Source organism: Eleutherodactylus coqui, unplaced genomic scaffold (genome assembly GCF_035609145.1).
Source record: "Eleutherodactylus coqui strain aEleCoq1 unplaced genomic scaffold, aEleCoq1.hap1 HAP1_SCAFFOLD_30, whole genome shotgun sequence".
NCBI lineage: Eukaryota > Metazoa > Chordata > Amphibia > Anura > Eleutherodactylidae > Eleutherodactylus > Eleutherodactylus coqui.
Genome location: NW_027102247.1, coordinates 850,905 through 877,048, shown reverse-complemented (window position 1 = coordinate 877,048; position 26,144 = coordinate 850,905). Strand labels below are relative to the sequence as shown.

General features: G+C 49.3%; 1 long non-coding RNA gene across 2 annotated transcripts; it reads right to left on the bottom strand.

Moving 5' to 3' along the window:
* Window positions 1–3,533: 3,533 nt before the first annotated feature.
* On the bottom strand, window positions 3,534–21,699 carry LOC136601078 (uncharacterized). Of its 2 annotated transcripts, none has more exons than XR_010789292.1 (3): window positions 21,487–21,699; window positions 18,769–18,843; window positions 3,534–3,631 (listed from the first exon to the last, which is right to left on the bottom strand). It is a non-coding gene; the product is annotated as an uncharacterized lncRNA (long non-coding RNA). The 2 variants fall into 2 exon arrangements; XR_010789291.1 differs by lacking the exon at window positions 3,534–3,631 and adding an exon at window positions 17,576–17,796.
* Window positions 21,700–26,144: the final 4,445 nt, after the last annotated feature.

The window sequence follows — 26,144 nt, the reverse complement described above, 5'->3', positions numbered from 1 at the left end:
GGAAATTCGTTTTGCAGCTGTATGCAGCATGATTTAGGTATGGGTACGCGGTGAGAAAGGTAAGGGGGGGCCCTGAGCTGAACTTTTGCACCCGGGCCCTTGAGCCTTTAGGTACGCCCCTGACCCTAAGGGTGTTTCTCACCTCATCTTTCTGCGTTTTATATACAAAAATGACAGGAAAGGGTTGTGACCCGGCGGCCGTCGCAGGGAGAAGATGACCATCGCCACTGTATGCCACGGAAAGGGGTGAACGCGCGTGTGAACTGGCATTTCAAGCGCAACCCGATTACTGTAAACCTTGTTTATGCACAAATACGCTCCACTGCGACAATAGTCTTGGCGTGTACACTCGTCTGCCGAAGCCCTAGGGCCTCTTTCACACGGCGTGCTAAATTTAGCAGAAAAGCGGTCGCAGAAACCGCAATGATTTTTACGTGCATTTGCGCTCCCGATATTCCATTAGAGTCTAAGGGGGTAAGCAAATTCGCTCTCATATGCATAAAATTGCGCCGAGGGCTCCTTCACACGAATGTACTTTAGTCCCCTTATAGTTCTGATCCCAGGAATGCACAAAAATAAAGACTGAAAAACTGGTTGCTCATTGGCAACCCCTGGCTGGGGTTCTGTACCTGCGAGAGATTATTTTAAAATTTAGTTCTTGGAGTCTGGAGTATACCGACCCCTTGTGTGTCAGGGCAAAAGCTTTGACCCAATCATTCGGCTGCAGGTGCCTTCCCAATTCTTCTTCCCACGCGTGGACAAAGTCTAGGGGACCATCCCCCATCTCCCGGTCCAGCATCATCTTATAAAGTACTGAGATTGGGTGGCTGATGGGGGCTGTGGACATGCACAATTTTTCAAAGTCAGTGGGGTCTTCCGCCCCCCGGGACTCAGGACCCAGGGTGTCTATCGCACTCCTCAGCTGGAAGTATTCTAGCCACGTCCCTGGTGGAACGATGCGTCCTTCAAATAGTTCCGTCAGTGGTTTCAGATTGTCTCCTGTCATTACATCTCTTAGTCGTGGCGCGGGGTTTATTGACGTGGTCGCTAGGGTTTTTCGGTGTAGGAAGGCCTCAAATTGGGGGTTAGCTAGTAGAGGTGTGAAGGGGCCTGGCACTGAGATCAGTTCTGTATCCCTTGCAAAGCCCGACCAGGCTCTTCTTAGCTGGTTCAGCAGTGGGGACATTACTGTAAGGCGCCTAATTAAGGTCTGCGGGATCCAGAATACTCCCTGCGTCTGCCTGGCATCTAGGTCGTATTCTAGTTCAACCCAGAGCTTGGAGCTCCGGTTCCTGAGCAGGTTTAGCACGCAGTTCGCTATGTTAGCTTTATTATACAGTGAAAAGTCTGGGAGGCCCAGGCCTCCCCTGGGTTTGTCTCTGGTCAGGGTTCTGTATTTAAGTCTGGGACTGCGGCCTCGCCAGACAAACTTAGTAATCAGGGAGCGGATGTGCTTAAAATAGGCCCTGTGCAGTTTTATGGGGAATGCTTGGCATATGTACAGGAACTTTGGTAAGACGTCCATTTTGACCGCGTTCACCCTTCCCGCCCAGGATAGGAAGAGGGGACTCCATTTCCCCAGGTCTCTCTCTAAGTTTGTTAGGAAGGGTTTAAAGTTTAGGTCGTATACGTTTGCGGGGTCTTCCGGCAGTTGTATTCCTAAGTATTTGAGGGATTTCGATTGCCATTTGAGTGGGAAAAGTTCCTGTAGGGAGTGTGCTTCGTCCCTTGGGAGGGAGATATTTAGCATTTCGTTTTTTTGCAGGTTGATTTTGAAGTTGCTAATCGCACTAAATTTGTCGAATTCCTGCAGAAGAACCGGGATCCCTATTCTCGGGCAGGATAAATATAGCAGGAGGTCGTCTGCGAATAAAGAGAGTTTAAGCTCCCTCTGGCCCAGTTTAACCCCTCTTATGGCATCGTTTTTTCTTATGGCGTTGGCCAGGGACTCCATCGTCAATATGTATAAAAAGGGGGACAGCGGGCAGCCCTGTCGCGTTCCGTTTCGTATGGGGATGTTATCTGAGAGGGCGCCGTTGATTCTGATCCTCGCCGAGGGGTTCCCGTATAGCGCCATAATCCACTCCCTCATGCGGGGCCCCAGTCCCACTCTGCCCAGTGTGCCCTCTAAGAACCTCCATCCGACCCTGTCGAAGGCCTTTTCGGCGTCGACCGCCATAAGGCCTAATGGGGACCTCTCTTGTCGGGCCCGCGAGATCAGTGACATGGTTTTTATTATATTGTCCCTCCCCTCTCTTCCCGGGACAAACCCCACCTGGTCTCTATGTATTAGTTTCGGGATGTATGGCTGAAGTCGGGTGGCGATTGACTTGGCGAAAAGTTTAACGTCTACGTTTAGGAGTGAAATAGGCCTGTAACTACCGCACTCCGTAGCGTCTTTTCCCGGTTTGGGTATTACGACCAGGTGTGCCTGCAAGGCCTGAGTCGGGAAGGGGCAGCCTCTGTTTATTGCATTGAAAGAATTGGTCAGCAATGGGGCTAATTCGTTTTTGAATAGTTTATAGAATTTTGGGGTCAGTCCGTCTGGGCCCGGGCTCTTGCCTACTTTTAGCTCTTTGATGAGGGCTGAGACTTCTGTGGGGGAGAAGTCCTCTTCCATTTCCGCGGACGCTTCTGGATCTATAGGTCCAGGAGCGTGGCTGTCTAGGTATTCCTCGACTTCACTGTCCCTCGGGGTCCGAGCGGGGTCTCTCTCTATGTTATATAGGCTGCTATAGTATTCGCGGAAGGCCTCGAGAATTTCGGTAGTTGAGTGGGCTACTCCTCCCTGTCGCTTTTGTATTTTCGGGATATAAGTCAGGGGGGCCTTGGGGTGTAGGGTCTTTGAGAGCCATTTCCCACATTTATCTCCATACTCGAACGCGCATCTGCGCATCTTGTCTCTGAATCCTAGTGTCCTTTGGTCGAGTATCGAGAGGATTTGTTGACGAATTGTGGAGATTTCCACTTTCGTGTTCTCTGTGGGTCTACCTTTGTTTAGTCTCTCTTTTGTCTGTAATTCTTCTAAGAGTCTTTTCAGTTTTGCTGACCTGTCTTTTTTTAAGCGGGATCCATGGGAGATGAAGACGCCTCGTAGGACGCACTTCAGGGCCTCCCATTTAATGGGGGGGTCTGTGTGGTCCTCCCTGTGTGTTTCCGCGAACATCTCTATTGTTTTTTTGATGTCTCCGGCGCAGACAGCGTCGTTAAGCAAATTGTCGTTGAGTTTCCACTGAAATGTTTTGGGAGGTCCTCCCACTCTAGAGAGACCCCCATAGATAGGGGCGTGGTCTGACCACAGGAAGGGGCCTATGGAGCATGAGGGGCCATGGTCCAACAGTCTGTGGGATATAAAAAGGTGGTCTATTCGGCTGTAGCTGTTATGCACCGCCGAATGGAAGCTATAGTCCCTGACCCCGGGGTGCAAAATCCTCCACAGGTCCACCAACCTCAGCCTATTTAGTTCTTTTTTGAATGTGCGACGTGCTGCGTGGGAGATGGGGGACTTACCAACCGACGAGTCCAGTCCTGGGTCCATCACTAGATTAAGGTCGCCGCCTAGGATCACGTCAGAGCCATCGGCGAAGTCAGCCAGTTTTCTCAAAGTTGTCAGCCCGAAGGAGATCTGGTCCTGAATGTAACGGCCCTGTGGGTCGACCATTTGATCGATCACCTCATGTTGGAAGGACTTGTGTAGTGCCACCGAGACCCCCCTCGCCTTTTTTGTGGGGTGCGGGCTGTGGACCCACGTGGTGTAGAATTTAGAGGAAAAGCGTGGAATGTTGTCTGCTTTAAAGTGGGTCTCTTGCAGTAAGGCTACCATTATTTTTTTCTTATGTAAGTGATACAGAACTTGGCTTCTTTTCCCCGGAGTGTTCAGGCCTTTAACATTGTAAGTGCAGACTGTTACGTTGGCCATATCTCTAGTAGTTGAGTGAGCGTGTTTTGGAATGCTAGGTGACCAATCTTAGGGTGGGGGGGGGGGGGGGTAAGGCACAAGTGGGAGAGGTGGGAAGGGGGGGTGAAAGAACAACACAGAAACAGACAGGAGAAATATAACATATATGGGGTGAGGCCCCATTAAACTTTCCTCAGTGCAGTTTAAGGAAAACACCTTACGTGGCAGCGCCCGGGCTGCACCCTCTGCTGGGGAACGAACGAAACCTGGCATCGGAGCTGTGCCCCGTTACGGCCGCGGCTAGAACAAATATAACAGTTAAACAGAATAACATTTTAAGGCTATAGCTTAGTGGCTCCGTTCTCAGGAGCGTTAGTGATGTCTCAGCGGGTCTCTGGAGCGGGTGGGCAAGCGGGGACGTCGGCTTGCGTTTGTCTCTTGACAGTTGGTCGGCATCTCAGAAGAGAGGGTCTGGGTTGTCAGCGTTTGGTTTTGTCGCTGGCTCTTTGCCATGGGGAGCCCACAGCGGGAGCCAGCGCCCCTACGTGTCTGGGCCAGTCCGGTAAGTCAATCATCGGGAGTTCGAATGTGTGCAGGAAATTGGGCAGATCCCCCAGGGACCTAAAGGTTGCTCTTTTGTTCCCTTTGCGCGCCTGCAGTTGGAAGGGGTAGCCCCATTGATATAGAATGTCCTTATCTCTCAGCGCCGTCAGTAGTGGTTTTAGTGCTCTTCTTTGTTGAAGTGTGCGGCGGGAAAGGTCTTGTAGGATGAGAATGGGGGACCCCTTGTAGTGTAGATTTCCAGCATCTCTAGCGCTTCTCATTATCTGTTCTTTCTCCTGGAAGAAGTGCACTCTGCACACTACATCTCGCGGCCTTGCGGGGTCTGCGGAGCGCGGGCCCAGAGTGCGGTGTATTCTGTCGATCTCTATGAGGTCTTCTGGTGGGCGTTTCAGTAAGTCGTTGAAGAATTTTTGTGCCCAGGTGGCAAGTTGGTTGTGCTCGACCCTTTCGTCTAGGCCTCTTATGCGCAAATTGTTCCGCCTATGGCGGTTTTCAAGGTCGTCTAAGTGAAGAAACAACTCCGAAATTTGGGCCGACTGTGCTTGGATGACCTTTCTGTGCGAGTCGACAGTGTCAATTAGCTTTTCCTGTATTTCCTCCACTTCCCCAAGGCGTTGACCTACGTGCAGGATGTCTTTTTGTAGACCTGTAATGTCTCTTTTGTGGGATTGTTCGAGCTTATATAGAGATTCGTCCAGATCTCTTTTGGTGGGGAGTGAACGCAGGTGTGCGCGCCAATCCCATTGCTCCTCTTCGCAATGTGAGTCTGGTGGAGGGTGCTGGCGTGGGCCCCTTGTGTTTGCCCCTGAGGGTGATGAATAGGGGGAGCATGGGGGGGCTACAGGGCTCTTGAGATACTGCCAGTTCTTCTGTGTCCTTTGTGGGCCGCCCCTCCCCCGCTGCTGTTTGTGTGCCTGGTGGGGAGTGCTGTAGCTCGGCCTGTGGTGTTGCCGTGTCAGGGTGGATTTTATCTGACCTGCTTTGCGATCCTCCCTGCGACTGTGAGCAGTTTGTGGATCTGGGCTCCCTGGACTGGCAGCTTGCGCTATCGTCCGAGTCGTCCGTCTCAGCGGCTCTCTCCTTCTGCACGCTGCTGCTAGGTCGCGCCGGACCTCCCGTCGGCGCCATCTTGATTTTTCCCCGCTCACCGGCCGCCTCTGCTTGCGGTCTCAGGAACGGCTCCAAACTGCCTGCACTGCGTTCCGGAGTGCGCCCCGAGGTGTTCTGGGCTCTCTTGCGCCCCATGACGTCTCTCTGTGCCGCTGTGATAGCTTGTGGAGCCTTAAAGAAGCCGCGGCCGCCGGAGCGCGTCTCAGAAGCGACTTACTCCGGCATCAGGTAGCTCCGCCCCCCCTTTTTTAAACTTTTAAAAAACTTTTTAAACTTTTTTTTTACTTTTTCACACTTTTTTTTTTAACTTTACATGATCACTGTCATCCACCCAGACACATGTTTTTACGTCCTCAGGGATTAAGGCCCACTTGGGCAGGACGTAAAAACACTATGGGCTGGTCACTAAGGGGTTAAGAATTAAATTATGCAAACCGAATAATACGAAATGTAACGATTGGCCAATTTTGCATCTTTCAAATAATGTGGAATATGATTTAGACGCGTTACCACTGAGAAACAAGGCGAGGTTCATCCATAGACTCATCACAACAGTTCTTTTGTTTTATTATATACTTTATTATTGTGATTTGCATTTTATGTACTTTGTCAAATCAATAATTTAGAAAATCAATTAAATATTTGTTGATGAAAATGGACAAATGTTTCCGCTTACCTGTACAGAGCTGACGGAAAATGCGTTTTTCCCATGGAATCGGCTCTTTAACCCCTTAACGACGGCCCCATCGGGATTCTACGTCCTGGCCGGCTGGGCTTTATTCCTAGAGGACATAGTTTTATGCATCCTCTAGGAATGACAGCCCTGCAGGCTCAGGACGTGATAGCTCCATGCTGCCGGTTACCGGAGGTAGCCGACAGCATGGAGCTGTCATCCCGGGCCGCGGGACCCCACCCCCGGTCACGCGATCGCGTTAAACTCAATGGAAAGTTAAAAACAATTAAAGTTTCAGCTCCCCTTACGGATCGGATCCGTAAGGGGAGCTGAGAGTACTCACCTCCGGTCCTCCGCAGCGTCCGGATCCTTCTGTCTTCTCCCCGACACGTCACGCACGTCACGCGCATGCACAGAGAGCCGGGAGGCCCGGGAAATTTAAAAATTCCCTGCTCTCGACTAGAATGAGTAGCCGAGAGCAGGGAGCTGTCACCGGGAGCTGCTGTATGCGGTTCCCGCTCACATGATCCACCATTTTGCTTTTGTTGGTATCGGGTTGCATGCATTGATCGTGTCCTGTATGTGATAGTATAATATAGATATTTTCCCCGCTGTGGTGGTGGCGTTACCTATTATGTCCGCCACTATGTTCGTTGTCACTGTTATTTCCGCCAAATTCTTTTACATCTGTGACTGAAGGCTTAGAAGGGTATTTCAATCTCAGCAAATAAAAGTAATACCTTGTATAATCAAAAATTAAAATTTTCCAATATAATTTATAAGCGACTATATGCATAAAACAATGCGGGTGTCCCGTAGTGTACTAACGGTCTATGTGATGCCGACTGCGTATGGCAGCGAGTGTACTGCGCATGACTACGTATCTCATGTACACGATCATGCGATGTGTGACTGTCTTTTTTCTTCTAATTCCCTGCTCTGTTTCATCGTGGGGGTTGCATATGTATTGCGTATGGACAGTGCTGTATATACGCTGCCCATACAAAAGTATAGGGCTCACACTGCGTGGTATGTGGAGAAATAGAGCAAGCTGCCATCTTTTCCTCGCTCGGATCTACACACAGTGTTTACACGCTAATGTGAATGGATCAATAAAAGTCAGACAACAAAAAAAAAAAATCACAGAGAGCGGCCATATACTCACTGATATACTGATTCACCACGTGTCACACGGCAGTACATCGCATGAGCCCTAAAGTAGAACATGCTGCGTACCTATTTATGTAGTCTAATAGAGCCTCATGAGTGTGAATAAGCTGGTTCCTTTGGGTAAGTGAGATTTTTGGCCCGTGCGAAAGGGGCATTACTGTATGCTAAACTGTTCACTTCATTTTCATTGCCTTCTATGACATTTATGGAAATGGCACGGCACAAATTATTGTTAGGGGTTCCATCACAGGTGCGAAAATCAGCATCCCCACCACACTCCCCTTGTGCAGCTGTACCGCCTCCACACTCCCCGCATGTAACCGCGCCGCCTCCACACTCCCCGCATGTAAACACACCGTCACTACACTCCCCAGCATGTAACCACACCGTCACCACACTCCCCGCATGTAACCCCACCATCACCACACCGCCCTTATGTAACCGTACCGCCACCACACTCCCAGCATGTAACCGTACCATCACCACACCTTTCTCATGTAACCATTGCGCCTCCACACTCTCCGCACCGTCACCACACTCCCCGCACGTAACCGCACCGCCACCACAATTCCCTCATGTTACCGTGCCGCCACTACACTCCCTGCACGTAACCGCGCCGCCACCACACTCCCTGCACGTAACCGCGCCGCCACTGTCAAAATATGCAGTACATCCCTAGATAAATTCGTTAAGGGGTCTAGTTTTTAAAATGGGGTCATTTGTGGGGGTTCTATATGGTTTTGGGCGCTCAAGAACTCTACAAGTGGGCAATGGGGCCTAAAAGGACTTCAAGCAAAATCTATGTTCTGAAAGCCACCGATTACTCCTTTTATTTTGGGCCCCGTTGTGTATCCAGACATAAGATTAGGGCCACAATGGGTATGTCTCTGAACACGGGACAAACAGGGGTATCCATTTTTGGGTGCAAGTCTTCCTTCATTTGTGTGCTGTACAAAAAAAGCTGTTTTTAAAATGACAGAATTGCCGAAAAAACGAAAATCACAATTTTTTCCTTTTGCTTGGTTTGAATTCATTCAAAAACTGTGGGGTCAAAATATGCAGTACACCCCTAGATAAATTCCTTAAGGGGTCTAGTTTTCAAAATGGGGTCATTTGTGGGGGGTTTCTATTGTTTTGGGCGCTCAAGAACTCTACATGTGTGCTATGGGGCCTAAAAGGACTTCAAGCAAAATTTCTGTTTTGAAAGACACTGACTACTCCTTTCATTTTGGGCCCTGTTGTGGACTCAGATATAACAATAGGGCCACAATGGGTATATTTCTGAACACGGGAGAAATAGGGGTATCCATTTTGGGGTGTAAATCATGATTTTCATGTAAACTATAGGAAAAAAATATGTCTTTAAAATAACAGATTTGCAAAAATATGAAATTTTACTTTTTCTCCTCTAAATTGAATTAATTCCTGAAAAAAAACTGTGGGGTCAAAATACTCATGACACCCCTCAGTGAATACATTAAGGGGTGTAGTTTTTAAAATGAGGTCATTTGGGGGGGTATCTATTATTCTGACACTCATGAGCCTTTCCAATCTCGGCTTGGTATAGAAAAACAAAGTGTTCCTCAAAATGCTAAAAAGTAATGTTAAATTTGTACGTCTCCTAAATAGTTAAAAAAAAACGAAAGTTTTTCCAATGTGCGCCCAAAATAAAGTAAACGGGTGGAAATATAAATCTTAGCAAAAATTTCTATATTATGTTTGCACATATTTAAGATATTGCAGTTGGAAATGTGAAAAAATGACGATTTTTTTCAAAATTTTCCCAATTGTGGCGCTTTTAATAAATAAACACAATTTCTATCGGTCTATTTTTTCCGCCTAAATGAAGCACAACATGTGGCGAAAAAACAATGTCAGAATCGCTTGGATATGCAAAACCTTTCTGGTGTTTTTCCATGTTAAAGTGACACATGTCAGATTTGGAAAATTTGGCCTGGTCATTAAGGCGCAAACAGGCTTGGTCACTAAGGGGTTAAATATGAGCCATACAGAAGTTATTCACTTACCTGCTCCGTTGCTGGCGTCCCCGTCTCCATGGCTCCGTCTAATTTCGCTGGCTTCTTGCTTTTTTAGACGCGCTTGCGCTGTGCGGTCTTCTGCCTGGTGAATGGGGCCGCTCGTGCCGGAGAGCTGCTCACCGCGTCGTCATCGTAGCTCCGCCCCGTCACGTGTGCCGATTCCAGCCAATCAGGAGGCTGGAATCGGCAATGGAACGCAAGGAAGGAGAAGAAAATCCACGGTGCACCATGGGAGAAGACCCGCGGTCCACCGTGGGAGAAGACCAGCGGCGCCATCTTTAAAAGAAGAATAGAAGAAGCTGCAGAACGCTGATGCAGGTAAGTGCAATGTGCTTTTTAAAAACTAACCTATGCTTTCTTTTTAACAGACTTTAAATGCACACAAAAGTAGAGCATGCAGCGGTTTTTTCGCATTTGGGCAAAAAAAGGAAACGAAAACCAATCCGTTGAAATCAATGGGTTTTATTCTCTGCATATTGTGCTCAGAAAGTTTGCGCATGCTAACACACGCGTGTAAATGTCCATGTGAAGGAACTCTTAAGCCTGGCTTCACATCGGTGTGTTTGTGTGCGCATTTATGCAGCGAATAGAGCCCTAATGAACGGGTTCGTTCACAAGTGCGCATCTTTACATTTCATGCAAAAAAAAATATGCAGCATACTCTATTTTGCGGCACTTTTGCACACCAAAAGTCCCCATAGACGTCAATGGGGATGCACAAATATACATGTGATATGCCAGGAGGTGCGTGATACGCTGCGTAATTGCGCAGGAAAGGAACACATCCAGAACTCGTTAGACTAATTCCATACATATTTTTAGGTGACTTGGACATTTTCGTTCCTAAGATCTGAGTTCGACCAACAGACCGGCCTAATGTCACACGATGTCAATAGTAAGTAGCTTGTGCCTCTTAATACTAGTAAGTAGCTTGTGTTCTCCCGCGGGGTTTTGAACGATAATTGTCCCATGTAAAAACATGCAGAAACTGAACGACTGGATCAGAATCGTCCAGTTGTTCACTTTTAAGCAGCTTAAAATCCAAACACATTTCTCGGTGTAAGCAGCAGCCGTCCAGTACTGAACGTCTGCTGCTTACAGTGAATGGAGGTGAGCAGAACTCTCCTCCAGCTGCCCCGCCTCCCTGCTGGCTGCGCTGTCAGCGATCCAGCAATGCTCGCTCCTGTGCAGAGCGAGCACCACAGGGATGAATGTCGGGCATTGTTTGCCTGACACTCGTTTTGTGTAAAAGGACCCTTGGACCTCCCTCACACAGGTGTTTTTGTACAGTTTTTAGTGCTGCGCTAAACGCTGTACAACGCACCCATACATTTCAATGGGGCTGCTCACACAAGGCTAAAAATGCTGTGTCTTCAACGCTGCGCTTTAACAGCGTTGCATGTTCTATTTTGGGACGTTTTCAGCCCTGTGTCACCCATTGAAATGAATGGGCAGCGGCCCGGGCTTCCCCTGCACTGACAAATGATCTATTGCTGTAAGCGAGGTTTGAGAACTCTCCTCCAGCAATAGATTGCTGTGATTGGACAGCATGGAGCTGTCATCCCGGGCCGCGGGACCCCACCCCCGGTCACGCGATCGCGTTAAACTCAATGGAAAGTTAAAAACAATTAAAGTTTCAGCTCCCCTTACGGATCGGATCCGTAAGGGGAGCTGAGAGTACTCACCTCCGGTCCTCCGCAGCGTCCGGATCCTTCTGTCTTCTCCCCGGCACTGCCGCCGGCGTCTGCGCGTCCGCGCCAGACGCATTACGTCACGCGCATGCACAGAGAGCCGGGAGGCCCGGGAAATTTAAAAATTCCCTGCTCTCGACTAGAATGAGTAGCCGAGAGCAGGGAGCTGTCACCGGGAGCCGCTGTATGCGGTTCCCGCTCACATGATCCACCATTTTGCTTTTGTTGGTATCGGGTTGCATGCATTGATCGTGTCCTGTATGTGATAGTATAATATAGATATTTTCCCCGCTGTGGTGGTGGCGTTACCTATTATGTCCGCCACTATGTTCGTTGTCACTGTTATTTCCGCCAAATTCTTTTACATCTGTGACTGAAGGCTTAGAAGGGTATTTCAATCTCAGCAAATAAAAGTAATACCTTGTATAATCAAAAATTAAAATTTTCCAATATAATTTATAAGCGACTATATGCATATGCATAAATATATATATATCCTAGAATATCCTAGCATCCCCGAAGGAAACAGACAGGCCTGGACAAGCTGATTTCTCCTGCGGAAACAAAGGCAAACCCCCATAGATTAAGGGCTCACTCAGACGGGAGTATGTGTCCCACGTATTTTTCATATGCACATTTACTACGCCTGTTAAATCCCCAAAAACTAGATAAGGTGCATATTCCGCACCAAAATAGGACACGGTGCAATTTTTTTTCCACAGACGTGAATAAAAAACGCTGGTGTGAGAAGCCCTAGACAAATCAGTGGGCTTTTAGCACTGCTTACTACGCATGTATTTTTCACATTGGGAGACATATGTCCATGTGAATTAGCCCTAAGGGTGTGTGTTCAGAGAAGAGTGCGCACAAGATACAAGCAGACCATGAGCATCTAGAATAGGGTTTTCCAACATTCCTTGGCCAAGTATTCCCTTCTCAAATAAATTACTTAAAAATTCAGCAAAGGTTATCATGGCACTATGTGTTGTACCTACCTTCATCACAATACCAGGACAGACTAAGTACTCCCTAGAGGCAATGACTGTACTCCTTGATAGAGAAATAAGGTGTACAGAGGTGGCAGTCACTCTCCTGCCACACTAGTATTATAAATGGCACATGGTGGGGAAAGCCCTGTTAGGGCCCTAGAAGCTTCAAGGTACATCTCTAGCCCATGAGATACATATATGACTGGCTCAGAGCCAACCATCCGATGGTTTAACCCCTTAACGACCAGCCCATAGTGTTTTTACGTCCGATTAAATTGATACAACTGCCAAAATAATGAAAATTGAAATTTTTCCTACTGCTTAGATTTATTCAAAAATTGTGCGGTAAAAATACGCAGTACACCACTAGATGAATTCGTTAAGGGGTCTAGTTTTCAAAATGGGGTCATTTGTAGGGGTTCTCTGTCGTTTTGGCCGCTCAAGGGCTCTACAAGTGTGCTATGGGGCCGAAATCCCCTTCATGCTAAATTTCAGTTCTGAAAGCCACCGACTACTCCTTACATTTTGGGCCCCTTTGTGCATCCAGACATAAGATTAGGGCCACAATGGGTATGTCTCTGAACACTGGACAAACAGGGGTATCTATTTTGGGGTGCAAATCTTAATTCATGTGTGTGCTGTACAAAAATGCTGTTTTTAAAATGACAAAATTGCCAAAAAACGAAAATCACAATTTTTTTCCTTTTGCTTTGCTTGAATTCATTTAAAAGCTGTGGGGTCAAAATGTGCAGTACACCCCTAGATAAATTTGTTCTGGGGTCTAGTTTTCAAAATGGGGTCACTTGTGGGCGTTCTCTATGTAATGTGCAGGGGGGGGGGGGGGGGAGGATGGAAGAGCCAGGAGAAGGAACTGAGCTCCCGTCCCCCTCTCCGCCCCTCTGCACTATTTGCAATGGGAAGAGGCAGGGCGGGGCTAAGTTCCGAGAATTAGCCCCGCCCCTGCCCCACCTCTCCCCATTGCAAATAGTGCAGAGGGGCGGAGAGGAGGCAGAGAGGGGGGGGCGGGAGCTCAGTTCCTGCTCCTGGCTCTTCCATCCCCCCCCCCTGCACACGAGGACAACGTATATCTGTGCATGGGGGAAGGGGGGAGAAAACCCCCCCCGCAGCTTTAGGCCTCTTTCATACAAGCGTTGCATTCACCCGCACCCGGCTTAGGTAGTTAACCATGTGCTGCCTGCTTGCTGGAGGAGAACCCCTCTGTCTGCTGGGAGTCCCCCAAACTATTGCAGATTTACATGCAATTCACCTAACAACCCTCCATCTGTAACCTCACTGACCAGCAGTGAATGCCCGCAGTTAACTCCTTCATGACTGACCTGGTTTAAGCACTAATGAGCAACCAGTTTTTCAGTCTTTATTTTTGTGCATTCCTGGGATCAGAACTATAAGGGGACTAAAGTACATTCGTGTGAAGGAGCCCTCGGCGCAATTTTATGCATATGAGAGCGAATTTGCTTACCCCCTTAGACTCTAATGGAATATCGGGAGCGCAAATGCACGTAAAAATCATTGCGGTTTCTGCGACCGCTTTTCTGCTAAATTTAGCACGCCGTGTGAAAGAGGCCCTAGGGCTTCGGCAGACGAGTGTACACGCCAAGACTATTGTCGCAGTGGAGCGTATTTGTGCATAAACAAGGTTTACAGTAATCGGGTTGCGCTTGAAATGCCAGTTCACACGCGCGTTCACCCCTTTCCGTGGCATACAGTGGCGATGGTCATCTTCTCCCTGCGACGGCCGCCGGGTCACAACCCTTTCCTGTCATTTTTGTATATAAAACGCAGAAAGATGAGGTGAGAAACACCCTTAGGGTCAGGGGCGTACCTAAAGGCTCAAGGGCCCGGGTGCAAAAGTTCAGCTCAGGGCCCCCCCTTACCTTTCTCACCGCGTACCCATACCTAAATCATGCTGCATACAGCTGCAAAACGAATTTCCATACATGAATTAGCCCTATTACCGCGTTTCCTGCACTAGATGAAAATCACACACACACACCGCTTTTTATTGCGGTATACTGCTTCCATTGATTTGAATGCGATTACTCAGACGTGAGCTCGGAAGCGGTGATTTTTAAGCGCTATCTGTTCCTGTATTTGCGTTTTCTAACGCACCTCCCCACCCATCACAATTGTGGGGTGCATTAAAACCGCTTTACCATGCGTTCAAAAGTGCTGCTCAAAATTGAGGTAAAAAACCCACGATTTTAAGCTGTGTTTTCTGAATGCACGTCTTAGAGCAGCCCTAGGCCCCGTGCACACGGGCGGAAATTCCGCTGCCGGATTTCCCGCAGAATTTCCACCCATGGAAGCTGCTATAGGATTGCGTTAGAAAACGCAATCCTAGGCAGACGGCCTCGGTTTGTCCGCGCGAAATCACACGTGGAAAACAAACCGCGGCATGCTCTATTTCTGTGCGGGGATCGCAGAGCCCCACACAGAAACGTCACTCGCCGGCCGCTGGCACCGGTCTGCGCATTTAGGACGGCAACTCCCACAGCCTAGAAGTTTGTATGATCTAGAGCACAGGTGTCAAACAATGCCCGCGGGCCGAATCCGGCCCGCCGCCTATGCAGTAAGTTCCCTCACTCCTCCGTGCTGCTGTCAGTAGGCAGTCTGCTCTCGGCTTGTTCTGTCTAATGCAGACAGTAATAGAGGAGTGCCGATAGCAGACTGACAACGGCCGCGGAGGAGGGAAGGGGAGTGCAGAGAACATGATCTCTGCAGCAAGGAGAGCATCGCTGAGGAGGAGCAGCTGCAGGGTGAGAGCCTTGTGTGTGTGTGTGTATATATGTGTGTGTGGTTTCTGCGAGTGGATTACGCAATTCCGACCCGCTAATTGGGGGGAATTGTGTAATCCAATGCATACGATTGATCCGTGGATTACCGTTGATCAAGCGCATGCAGAACCCGTAATTCCTCTCCGGTCATGTGTGACCGGCCTAATGTTAGTTTGCTACTTTATCATGTGACCGGGGACCGCTCAACGAGGCCCCCGGTCACTGCTCCAAGCACGCAGCAACCATTGGTCGCTGGGAGCAAGGAGATTTAAAATTTCCTGGGCTCCCCAGCTCCTGCGAATGTGTCTGGCATTTTGCCGGCGGGCGCATACCCAGGAGCTGGCAGGATCCATGGAGGATAATCGCATCTGGATTCAAATGCGGAAGCCTCCGAGAAGATGTTTCATCTCCTCTCACCGATCGCTTCGGTGAGGGGAGATGAAACTGCCACTTTTTAAAGAACTTTTACGTGATCGCCATTATGCATTGGATAACGGCGATCACGTGACCAGTAACCGTATACCGCGGCTCCCCATGACATCTCCAGGCTCTTGGCGACCTTTGGTAGCCAGCAGCAGGGAGATGTTACATTTATTGGGCAATCTTTCACTTTTGCGCATGCGTCCGCCATCATGCTGACGGGCGCATGCGCAGAAGCTGGGGTAAGGTCCACGGATCAACATCCCACCAGGGAACAAATCCGGGACCTTGGGTACGTAATTTCATCCCCCTTACGGATACGATCCGTAAGGGGAGATGAAACTTTAACTTTTTAAACTTTTAACTTTTTTTTTTTTTTTACTTTTTAACTTTATATGATCACCGTTATCCCAGTCATATCTCCCTGCACTCGGCTATCTGTGACAGCCGGGTGCAGGGAGATTTTGAATTTGCCGGGCTCGCCGGCTTCTGCGCATGCGCGCCACATTATTTAGATCCCACATTTTCAGGAATTAATGCAATTTAGATTTTTTTTTTTTTAATGTGTTCGGGTAATGTGCTATTCTAAAATTTTTTCCCCCAAAATCATTTTCATGTGCACTGACACCCCAAAATGGATACCCCTGTTTGTATTGTTTTCAGAAATGTACCCATTGTGGCCCTAATGTTATGTTAGTATGCACAAATGGGACCCAAAATGTAATCAGTACTATGTGGCTTTCTGAACAGACTGTTATGATCGTGTGGGCAGATTTAGCAGACTGCCAACACCATCGTGACCAAAGGACTAGTAGTCTAGTAGTATACATGCACACAGGAAATTCACATGGAATCCATGCCACTGACCCTGTGCTAAAAGGGGGGGGGGGGGGTCGACAGTGGCCCAACCTAAGCGTAGACATCGCCCAAATAAGAGGGTGGCCCAGCGGTCTTCGGAACTGGGCCATAGCTGATCCTAGGAGCCACAGGACACACGCATGGCATATAACAGACGGAACAGAATACACAGAGATAGAAAACACTGCATACAGAAGCCAAAAATGCAACCACTACTAACAGATAGGCTGATTATAAAGAACAGGTATTACTTGACATTTTAGACAAAACGTGAAGCTAGCGGGCGAACTTCTAAGCTCCTGGTTATACCGCTATTCCCTACACTAACCATGAGTCCAGGAGACCCGGACAACGATCACACAGGAGATCTCTAATAAATCTCTAAACCGCTATAAGCTACATGACTAGGTACAACGGAGTCGTCGCTGTGACCACTTACCCCCCCCCATTACCCCTTTTAACCTAGCTTATCTAAAATAAACACCGACAACTTCTTTTTGGATTAAATTTGGCCACAGCAGCCAATTTTATTATAACATACAACAATAAATCCTGAATAACACTTTTTTAACCCTGATCCTAACTACTATGGAGAGATCCTTGGAGTTCCCCACAAAATTATCTGTCGCCTCACCCAAAAAACAAGGAAGATAGGTGTAACTGTCTCCCGTCTCCTAAAAATCCTGACTCGGGAAACCCTATCTTCCAAACTACGCCTCCCGTCTCCAATCACCTGACTCAGGAGACTCGCCATTTACCTCGAGTCACCAACCTCCCGACCCCGAGGCTATCTAGCCATACCCCGGCTATTAACAACCACAACTTTAGCAGGTAACCCCCTGCCAAACAAGAGGCGACAGACCCACCTACAATTTAAAACTAACCAGAGGGGGGAGGAGGTAACTCTACTAACCCCTGCCTCCCCCCTTACCCCCTCTTATATTGACTCCAAGGACCCCTCCCTAACCGCCACAGCCAGCATGGCTTGAAACCTCAAGCCTGCGCCGCCCTCCACAACAACAAGGCGCGCTCCACTCCCTCCTGAACTGCCTCTAACCACAAGTCCAAACCTATCTCATTTAAATGCACCCCATCTTGTCTCCAATAATTCCCCCTGCCAGACTCTAGGTCTATGTGTCGCACCGCGACCCCCCCATTCCTTCCCACAAAGCGAGATACTTCCCTATTAAGCTTTATTCTCGCTTTGTCTAATCCTCTTGCAGTCCGCACAAACTTCCATACCTGCCTAGGCACGATCTCTGACCAGACCACCACCATCTTCTTATGCGCCGCTAACAATCTCAGGATATCATACCTGATATCCCTCGATAGATCCCTGAAGGGCCTTTTCCCCAAATCATTCCCCCCTGCATGTATAACAACTATGTCCGGGGCCCTGTCTAAACCCACCATCCTCTCAAACTCCTCCAACACTTTGCACCACGACATCCCTCTAACTCCCATCCATCTCAGGACCGCCTCTGACCTAGGAAACCTCAACTGTCTCCCGTCCTGCCTCACACTAGCCCTCTCCGCCCCCCAATAAACATATGAGTGGCCCATAATCCACACAAGCGCCGATTGTGGACCTGAAACAAAAAGGAGAAAACAAAATTGACCAACACCCCTTGATTATCATTATACCCCCTACCCCCCTAACACTGTTACAGCAACTGGGGACGAACATACAATTTATATCTCCCAGATTGCCACCTACCGATTTTTCTAATCGACTCGCCCGACAAACCTTGCACCTGTGCCTCTGTAGCCGCCCCCACCCTAAACGAGTGTGTCCCAAATTGCGACTCATCTAAACCGAGCTCCCTCAGCGCCTTCCTAAAGATCGCTGTAAACTGGAAGCGTGACAAAAACTGGCCCCCCTCATGCTGCAATAAAGGGCCTAATCTCTTACCCGCTACCTCAGTATAGCTAACCCATGCCGACACGGGGCACATTATTGACCCGTGAACCCTACCCAATCTAATCAAATGTCCCCGCCCAGCCTGATCTGTTTTTGATCGGCGTATGACCAACTCTAAATGGTCATCAACTTTTCTAACATCCCCCCCCCTGTAAACCTCCCCCAACTGATTTACTAGGGGACACCAACTCCCCAACCCTAAATGCCCCAAAAAATGCCAGTGAAAACGCTAACCTGAATAACGATCTTTCGAACAACGTATCGCAGAGGCCTTCCAGTACCCCCCCTAACTTTTCTAACAACTCAAACGAAACTGGTCTACGTAAGTCCACACTGCCTTTACCTTTTCTAAAACCCTTCAACGCTTGTCTCACTAGGAAATTCTTCGTTATATCCCCCACCCCCCTTAACTTACACCCAAATGCTACCCCTGCCATGAACCTGTTCGCTCGTGACACCGAAACATTATCCTGCTCTGCCTTACCCAACCAACTTAACAGCGCCCCCACTCTATCTTCCTCCGCCTCTCCTATCCCAAGCTGACCTACCCAGCCTTCCCACTCCTGCCACGCTGCTATATACGCAGCTCTAGTACCCTGAGCCAGTGACCTCTCGATTAGATGCCCCACTGCTCTCTTACCACACTCCAAAGATGAGACGGGCACGTCCTCCCTCGGTCCTCCGCCTGAGGGGCCAGGGTCCTGAATCGCTCCCACTGAAACCGAGAAAGAGCATCCGCGATTGAATTCTCAATCCCCGGCACGTGCACCGCCACTATCCAAATATTCATCTTCAATGTTTCCAATACCAGGTGGCGCAACAAATTCACCACCGGGGGTGATGAGGCGGTCAAAGCATTGATCACCTGCACCACCCCCATATTGTCGCAATGGAACCTCACCTTCTTGTTCTGAAGGCGATCGCCCCAAAGCGCCACGGCCACCACTATTGGAAACAGTTCCAACAATACCAGATTCTTCGTCAAACCTTCCTCCCGCCATCTGACCGGCCATTCCCCAACACACCATTGCCCCTGGCAAAATGCCCCAAATCCCGCACTCCCTGCCGCGTCTGTAAACAACTCGTAGTCCACATTCTCACTCACTTCCGAGATTATCATGGACCTCCCATTGTATTTGTTTAAAAAGGAAGCCCAGACTGCTAGGTCCCCTTTTAAACTCCTCCCCACTCTGATGTAGTGATGCGGTGCTCGAATTCCCGCCGTGGCCGACGCCATTCTTCGACAAAATATTCGCCCCATAGGCATTATTCTGCAAGCGAAATTCAACTTGCCCAATAATGACTGAAGCCCCTTCAGCGTGACTTTCTTGACTTTCCGTGTCTTTTCTACCTCGCATTTTAAATCCCGCAACTTATCTTCCGGCAATTGACATACCATCGCCTCCGTATCAATCCAGATGCCCAAAAACTGAAGAGAAGTTGCAGGGCCCTCTGTCTTGTCGGGAGCCAAAGGCACCCCGAACCGATCCGCCACCCACTGTAACGTTCCCAGCAGAGTCGCACACATCGGCGATTCCGCTGGGCCAATACACAAAAAATCGTCAAGGTAGTGAATTACTGACTGCTGCTTTGCAGTGTCTTTCACTACCCATTCCAAGAAAGTGCTGAAGGCTTCGAAGTATGCACATGAGATTGAACATCCCATGGGCAGACACCGATCGGCGAAATACTTACCTCCCCAAAAACAACCAAGTAAGCGAATACTATCTGGAGAAACCGGCAAAAGGCGGAACGCCGACTCAATGTCGGCTTTCGCTAACAGCGCCCCCCTCCCATACCTTCTTACCCATTTTAGTGCCGCATCAAAAGATGTATAAACCACCGAACAGAGCTCAGGGTCTATACCATCGTTCACTGATGCCCCTTTCGGATAAGAAAGATGGTGTATTAACCGAAACTTATTCGGTTCCCTCTTAGGTACTACTCCCAGGGGAGACACTACGAAGTTCCGGAGGGGAGGCTCCTGAAAGGGGCCTGCCATCCGCCCTAAGCTAATTTCTTTTGCCAGTTTCTCCGAAACCACTTCCGGATTCCTCATGGCCGAGAGTAGGTTTTTTGTTGATAACGGAATCTCATGTTTTGGGGGAGGGATGTGAAACCCCCCCCGAAAACCTTCTTCCAACAATTTCGCCTTTTCCCTGTCAGGATACCTATTTAGAAACCTGACCATCTCTTCCAGCCTCACCGGCGTCCTCCCTTTTTCCACCCCCTCCTGCGGCCTTTCCTTTTCCTTTCTTAAAGCATTTTGATGCTCCATGTGACCCGCCATTGCAGTGTGAGCAGACATGCTTAAATCTGCAGCCTGCTCCGAATTTGCATTGGCCCTCATTAAATTGCCAACACAAACCGACTCTATTACCCCCTGACTGACCCCCCTGGTTTCCCCCCTGTGAGGTTGAAGCCAGGCCTGATGGCCCGGCTCCCCCGTGAAAAGGCTGCCCAAATCGACTAGGTGCCATGACCCGAAGCCACAGACCAATATCTTTTTGGTCCCAACGGATTGACGGCCTCACCGCCTTACGTTGCCTAAACTGTTCGTCGTACCTTAACCAGGTTTGACCCCCGTAAACCCGATACGCCTCGCCTATCGAATCTAGATAACAGAAGAGGCCGGAACAGTTCTCCGGCGCCTTCTCCCCAATTACGCTGGCCAATATAGCGAACGCCTGCAACCAATTATTAAATGTTTGAGGAATTAAACGCCATCTGCGTTTTTCTTCCTCCTCCTTCTTGTATTCGGTCCTTTTGCCTTTGTCCAAATTAAATTTCTCCAAAGGCAAGAGGGAGAATATCTCTACAAATTCGTCCCGCCATATCTTCTCCCTCGTTTCCTTCTTAAGATGTGCTCCTAACGGGCCCTCGAAACACACGTATACCTCCCCTTTTGCCCTATCGTCCAACCGCACTGCTTCCCCGTCCCTTTCCGTTTGTACGGCAACCGTCACCCCTGACGCCGTTTCATCTGCCCCCCCCGAGCTGACCCCTAGAGTACTTACCCTACTGGAAGGGGTTGCCATTGAAGTACTCCATGCAGCCACCGGCGATGGCCCCACGTCCGGCCCTCCCGTTCCCCCTGCCTGGACTCCCCCAGTCGCCCCAGCGGGGAAGCCCTCCCCGCCAGACGACACACTACCCGGCGTGTTAAACGCCGTTCCAGGCAAACCGACCGACCCCATTTCCTGCCTCCGCAGGAATTCCCACATACAACCCATAAGTGCCCTCAAATCGTTATCCCCCCCATGCGCACCAGCAAAACTGACCGCACCACTACCTATACCCCCCCCTACAGGCACAGATCTAGCAATAACATTTACAGTGTTTTGTGTGGTAGACTCACCGGGCTGCGCAGGTGCTGTGGGCCCACCAGCCGCCGCTCCGTCTTCCTGGCGTCTCATCCTGGGATCCGTCCATGTCCCGCCCGATCCGTCTGATTCCTCCGCCGACTGCCGCCTCTCCGCTGCGCGCGCAGCCGCCCCGCTGGAACTCAAAAAACCGGCATTAATAAAATCCTCCGGACCAGCCTGCTGCTGTCCCCTTCTTCCGCCGAACACCTGCTCCAGCTCCCCTCCCCTGGTCCCCCGGCTAACCCTCCCGCTGGGTCCACACTGCTCCCCTCCAGCAGCTCTGGACCCTCTGCTCTGTCCTGACACGGATCCTCTCGCCGAACTGGGACAAGGGCGCTCCTCTCTGCTACCCTCACCGCTGGAGCGCCCCCCCCCTCTAACTGCTCCTGGAGCCGACTGTGCAGTCGCAGGTCCCGGCCCCCTCGCAGCCCGGGTACCTGCGCTGCACGCAGCACCACGCCGCCGATTAGGATTCCTCCCAGCCCTGGCCCCCCCCCCTGCCGCTGCGGGGGCTGGCCCGGCTGGAGGTTCCACAGATGGGCTCCCTGTGCGGCGCCGGCGCACAGGCGCGTGCTCGGGGCTAAGCGCCGCTCCCCCCTCTCCCTCACTTGCCAGTCTTTCGAGCCACCCGATTCCTCGCTCAGCTGCCGCTGCCCGGATCCTCTCCATCAGCGCTTCCATCTCTTCAGGCTCTTCTTGAACTGCAGTACCTCCGATCTCCACCGGGGGCAATCTTCCTGCTCAGGTCCTGTCACCAACGGTGTTTTGTGCTCCGGTCTTCTGAACAGCGATCTTCCTGCTCCGGTCTTCTCACTAACTGTCTTCTTGCTCCGATCTCCTCACCAGCGGTCTTCCTGCTCTGGTCTTCTCACCAGCGGTCTTCTTGCTCCGATCTTCTCACCAGCGGTCTTCCTGCTCCGGTCTTCAGGTAGGTCTTCTAATTTCTTCTGTCTTCACCCGATCGTCCTCTGCTTCAGGTCCTCCCGATCCTCCTCAGCTGCCACGCTTAAATTCTTATCCTGCTGTCTTTTTTTCTTCGGTCTTCACTCTTCTCCCCGTCCAGGTTCCAGGTCCTTCTTCTTCCTCTGCTGCTCCCGGAATGACTCCTCCCCCTTTTCTTCCCGCTCTTTCTATCCCATAAACCTTTGCTCCCCCTCATTACACCCCCTCCCTTTTAACCTCCACCTCACCTTATTTTCATTTAAAATATTAACCCTTTCCTCCCCGTTAACCCCGTCATGATCGCCTTCACCTACGGCCCTGCGGGCCCCGTTTCCTGCCTCCCTTACTGTCCCTGCTTTTCTTCACCACAACTTTAATAGATCCAGACATCTCATTTGGACAATTAGTATGTTTTTCCGAAGCTTTGTTAGCTGTGTGCTAATTTGGTACAGTATTGTGATGGCACCTGTACGTTTGCAAGAAAATAAATAAAAGCTATTAGTGTATCCAAAAATGCCAAATAAAAAATAAAAATTCAAAAATTTTATGTAATCTGTTATCCGGCCTATAAGATGAAATTTTAACACAGCAAATTATTGTCCAAATTCGACGTACGTGTACACACGCGTACGTACATACACACGCGTACGTACGTACATACATACACGTACGTACGCGTACATACATACACGCACGTACATACATAAACGCATGTACGTACATACGTACATACATACACGCACGTACATACACGCACGCACGTACATACATACATACACGCACGTACATACATACACGCACGTACGTACATACAAACACGCACGTACATACATACATACATACATGCATGCACGTACGTACATACATGCACGTACTTACATACATACACGCACGTACGTACATACATTGTGCATTTCGATCACACAAAAAAATACGCAGCATACTATATTTTCTCGCACATTCTCATAGGGAAAGAACGCATATTATACTAATTGTCTATTTCACTAGCTGAGATAATCGTTGCGTGTTATTTCTTTGTCTGTGCAAATATGCGTAAGCTCGTCGGAATCCAGCCTAAATGTAAAAATATATCTTTATAAGGCCATTTTCACCCTGTTTTTCCTCTCACTACGGTTCCATGTGTTTTTGGCGCTGCACTCCCATGTGTATCCAACATGTCGGGGCTTCCTCTATATCAGTCGTGTGAGACCGGCCTTCGGTAGATCGCTACCTTTTTATCACGTGACCAGGGACAGCTCAACGAGACCACCGATCACTGCTCCAGGCTCTTGGTGACCTTTGTTAGCCGGGAGCACAGAGATTTAAAATTTACCGGGCTCCCTAGCTGCTGCGCATGTGTCTGGCATTTTAAGGCAGGTTCATGCGCAGAAGCCGGAGAAGGTCCACGGAGGAGGATCACATCGAGGTTCAAATACGGAGGCCTCCGGTAAGAAGTTTCATCTCCTCTCACCGATCAAAGAGGGGAGATTAAACTTCAACTTTTTCTTAACTTTTACATGATCGCCGTTATCCAACCGAGGATAAGGATCCCGTCGGGGGACATCGCCGGAGGCCTTAGGAAAATATTTTCACCTTCCCTTACGGATTGGATTCGTGACAGGAGGTGAAGCTGTAACTCTTTTACTTTTACATGATCGCCGTTATCCATTGGCTAATGGCAATCACGTGACTGGGGACCACGTACTGCGGCCCACCATGAAATCTCCAGGCTCTCAGCTATGTTTGGTAGCCAGGAGCAGGGATATCTTAAATTACTCAGGCAATCTGCGGCTCTTGCATCGGCCAACGTTGACGACAGGCGTGTGCGCAGAAGCTGAGGTGAGGTCCAAGGGTAAATCCGGGGGCCTTAGGTATGTAAATGCATCTCCCCTCACGAATATGAGCGAAGATTACATTTTACCATTTTTTACCTTTCTGTTGACTTTTAAGGGTGACTGGTGGTCGCGCCAACAGCAGGGAGTTGTCATGTCAAGCACTGAGTTCCCATGAACGGCGGAGTCGTAGTCATGCAATGAGACTAGTGCTACGTGACCAAGATCGCTGTATAGCCCTGCGACCTCACACTCTCGGGCTGGCTTCACACCACCGGTTTCCTATTGTTCAATCCGCAGTCGTCGTCCACACGGAGGATCTGCAGCAAATCACATGCATTGAAAGATACATACTACTGCTACTTCCTTCACACTCGCGGTCATCTGCATTACAGAATCTGCAGGAACGCAGGGTCGCCGGCTGGGGTAACGGCCAGATTCCGCTGTGGTATCCCGCATTCGGAATGTGAAGCGGTCGTGTGCAGCTGGCCTTACTGAAGACAATGTAGTTGCGATACAACTCACAAGTAGCTGCGACCAATATATTGCAAAAATCCAACCTCGGTGAGGTTTTAGCACTCTATAGGTTGTGGGAACTTGCGCGACCCCATTGATATATTTGAGAATGCAAGTTCACAGGGCTGCACAGCGATCTTTGGTCACATGACCCATGTCATGGCGAAAGACTCCATAGAGCTCCAGCCTTAGGGCTCATGTCCACGATTGTGTTCTCACCGCAGAGAGGCAGCGTTTTACGCATACCACCGTGGGCTCTTCGGCCAGATTCACACAGATGTATTTGCGTAGCATATTACACATGAAAAATATACATGCTAAATACACGTCAGTAGAACCCGCTGATTGCAGCGAGTTCCTTCACATAAGTGTATTTTGCATGCGCATTTTGTCCAAAAAAAAAGCAGTCCCCTTTATTTTCTCGTGCATTTCTGCAGGGGAAGAACATGTATTATTCTAATTACACTAATTGCCTATTTCAATAAATGGCGGCATGGTTGCGTGTTTTTTTGCGCTTGCAAATGTGCTTGATTCATGCTAACAAAAGTACAGTAAGGGCCGCTTCACACAAACATATTTGTTTCAATGGGTGCCTTCAGAATTCTCTTTACAATATAGTTGCGTATAGGCTGCGGGTATATCCGCGACCACGGAGCACAATAGGCTCTATGCTGCGGATATCCGCGGTAAAATAGAACCTGCTGCGTTCTCTTTTCTGCTTCCATGGGTGGAAATTCTGCAGGAAATCCGGCAGCGGAATTTCCGCCCGTGTGCACGGGGCCTAAGGCTGCTCTAAGACGTGCGTTCAGAAAACACAGCTTAAAATCGTGGGTTTTTTACCTCAATTTTGAGCAGCACTTTTGAACGCATGGTAAAGCGGTTTTAATGCACCCCACAATTGTGATGGGTGGGGAGGTGCGTTAGAAAACGCAAATACAGGACAGATAGCGCTTAAAAATCACCGCTTCCGAGCTCACGTCTGAGTAATCGCATTCAAATCAATAGAAACAGTATACCGCAATAAAAAGCGGTGTGTGTGTGTGATTCTCATCTAGCGCAGGAAACGCGTTAATAGGGCTAATTCATGTATGGAAATTCGTTTTGCAGCTTTCCTAGCTATCCTCCGGCACGGCTACTTACCCGAAGTGATGCGAGGCGGTTTTGAGATAAAAATGCCTCACATCCGCGGGGAAATTGCATGTTGGCGAGGGAGTGATTCACGGCCCGATATCGCACTCGTCCGTGTGACGTTAGCTTTATAGTTTGGGGGATAGTTCTGGTATACACGCTGATTTTGTAGCATAGATGCGCTGTGAATTGAGGTGAATATATATTTTGGCAAGTCAGTCAATGGACCTAAA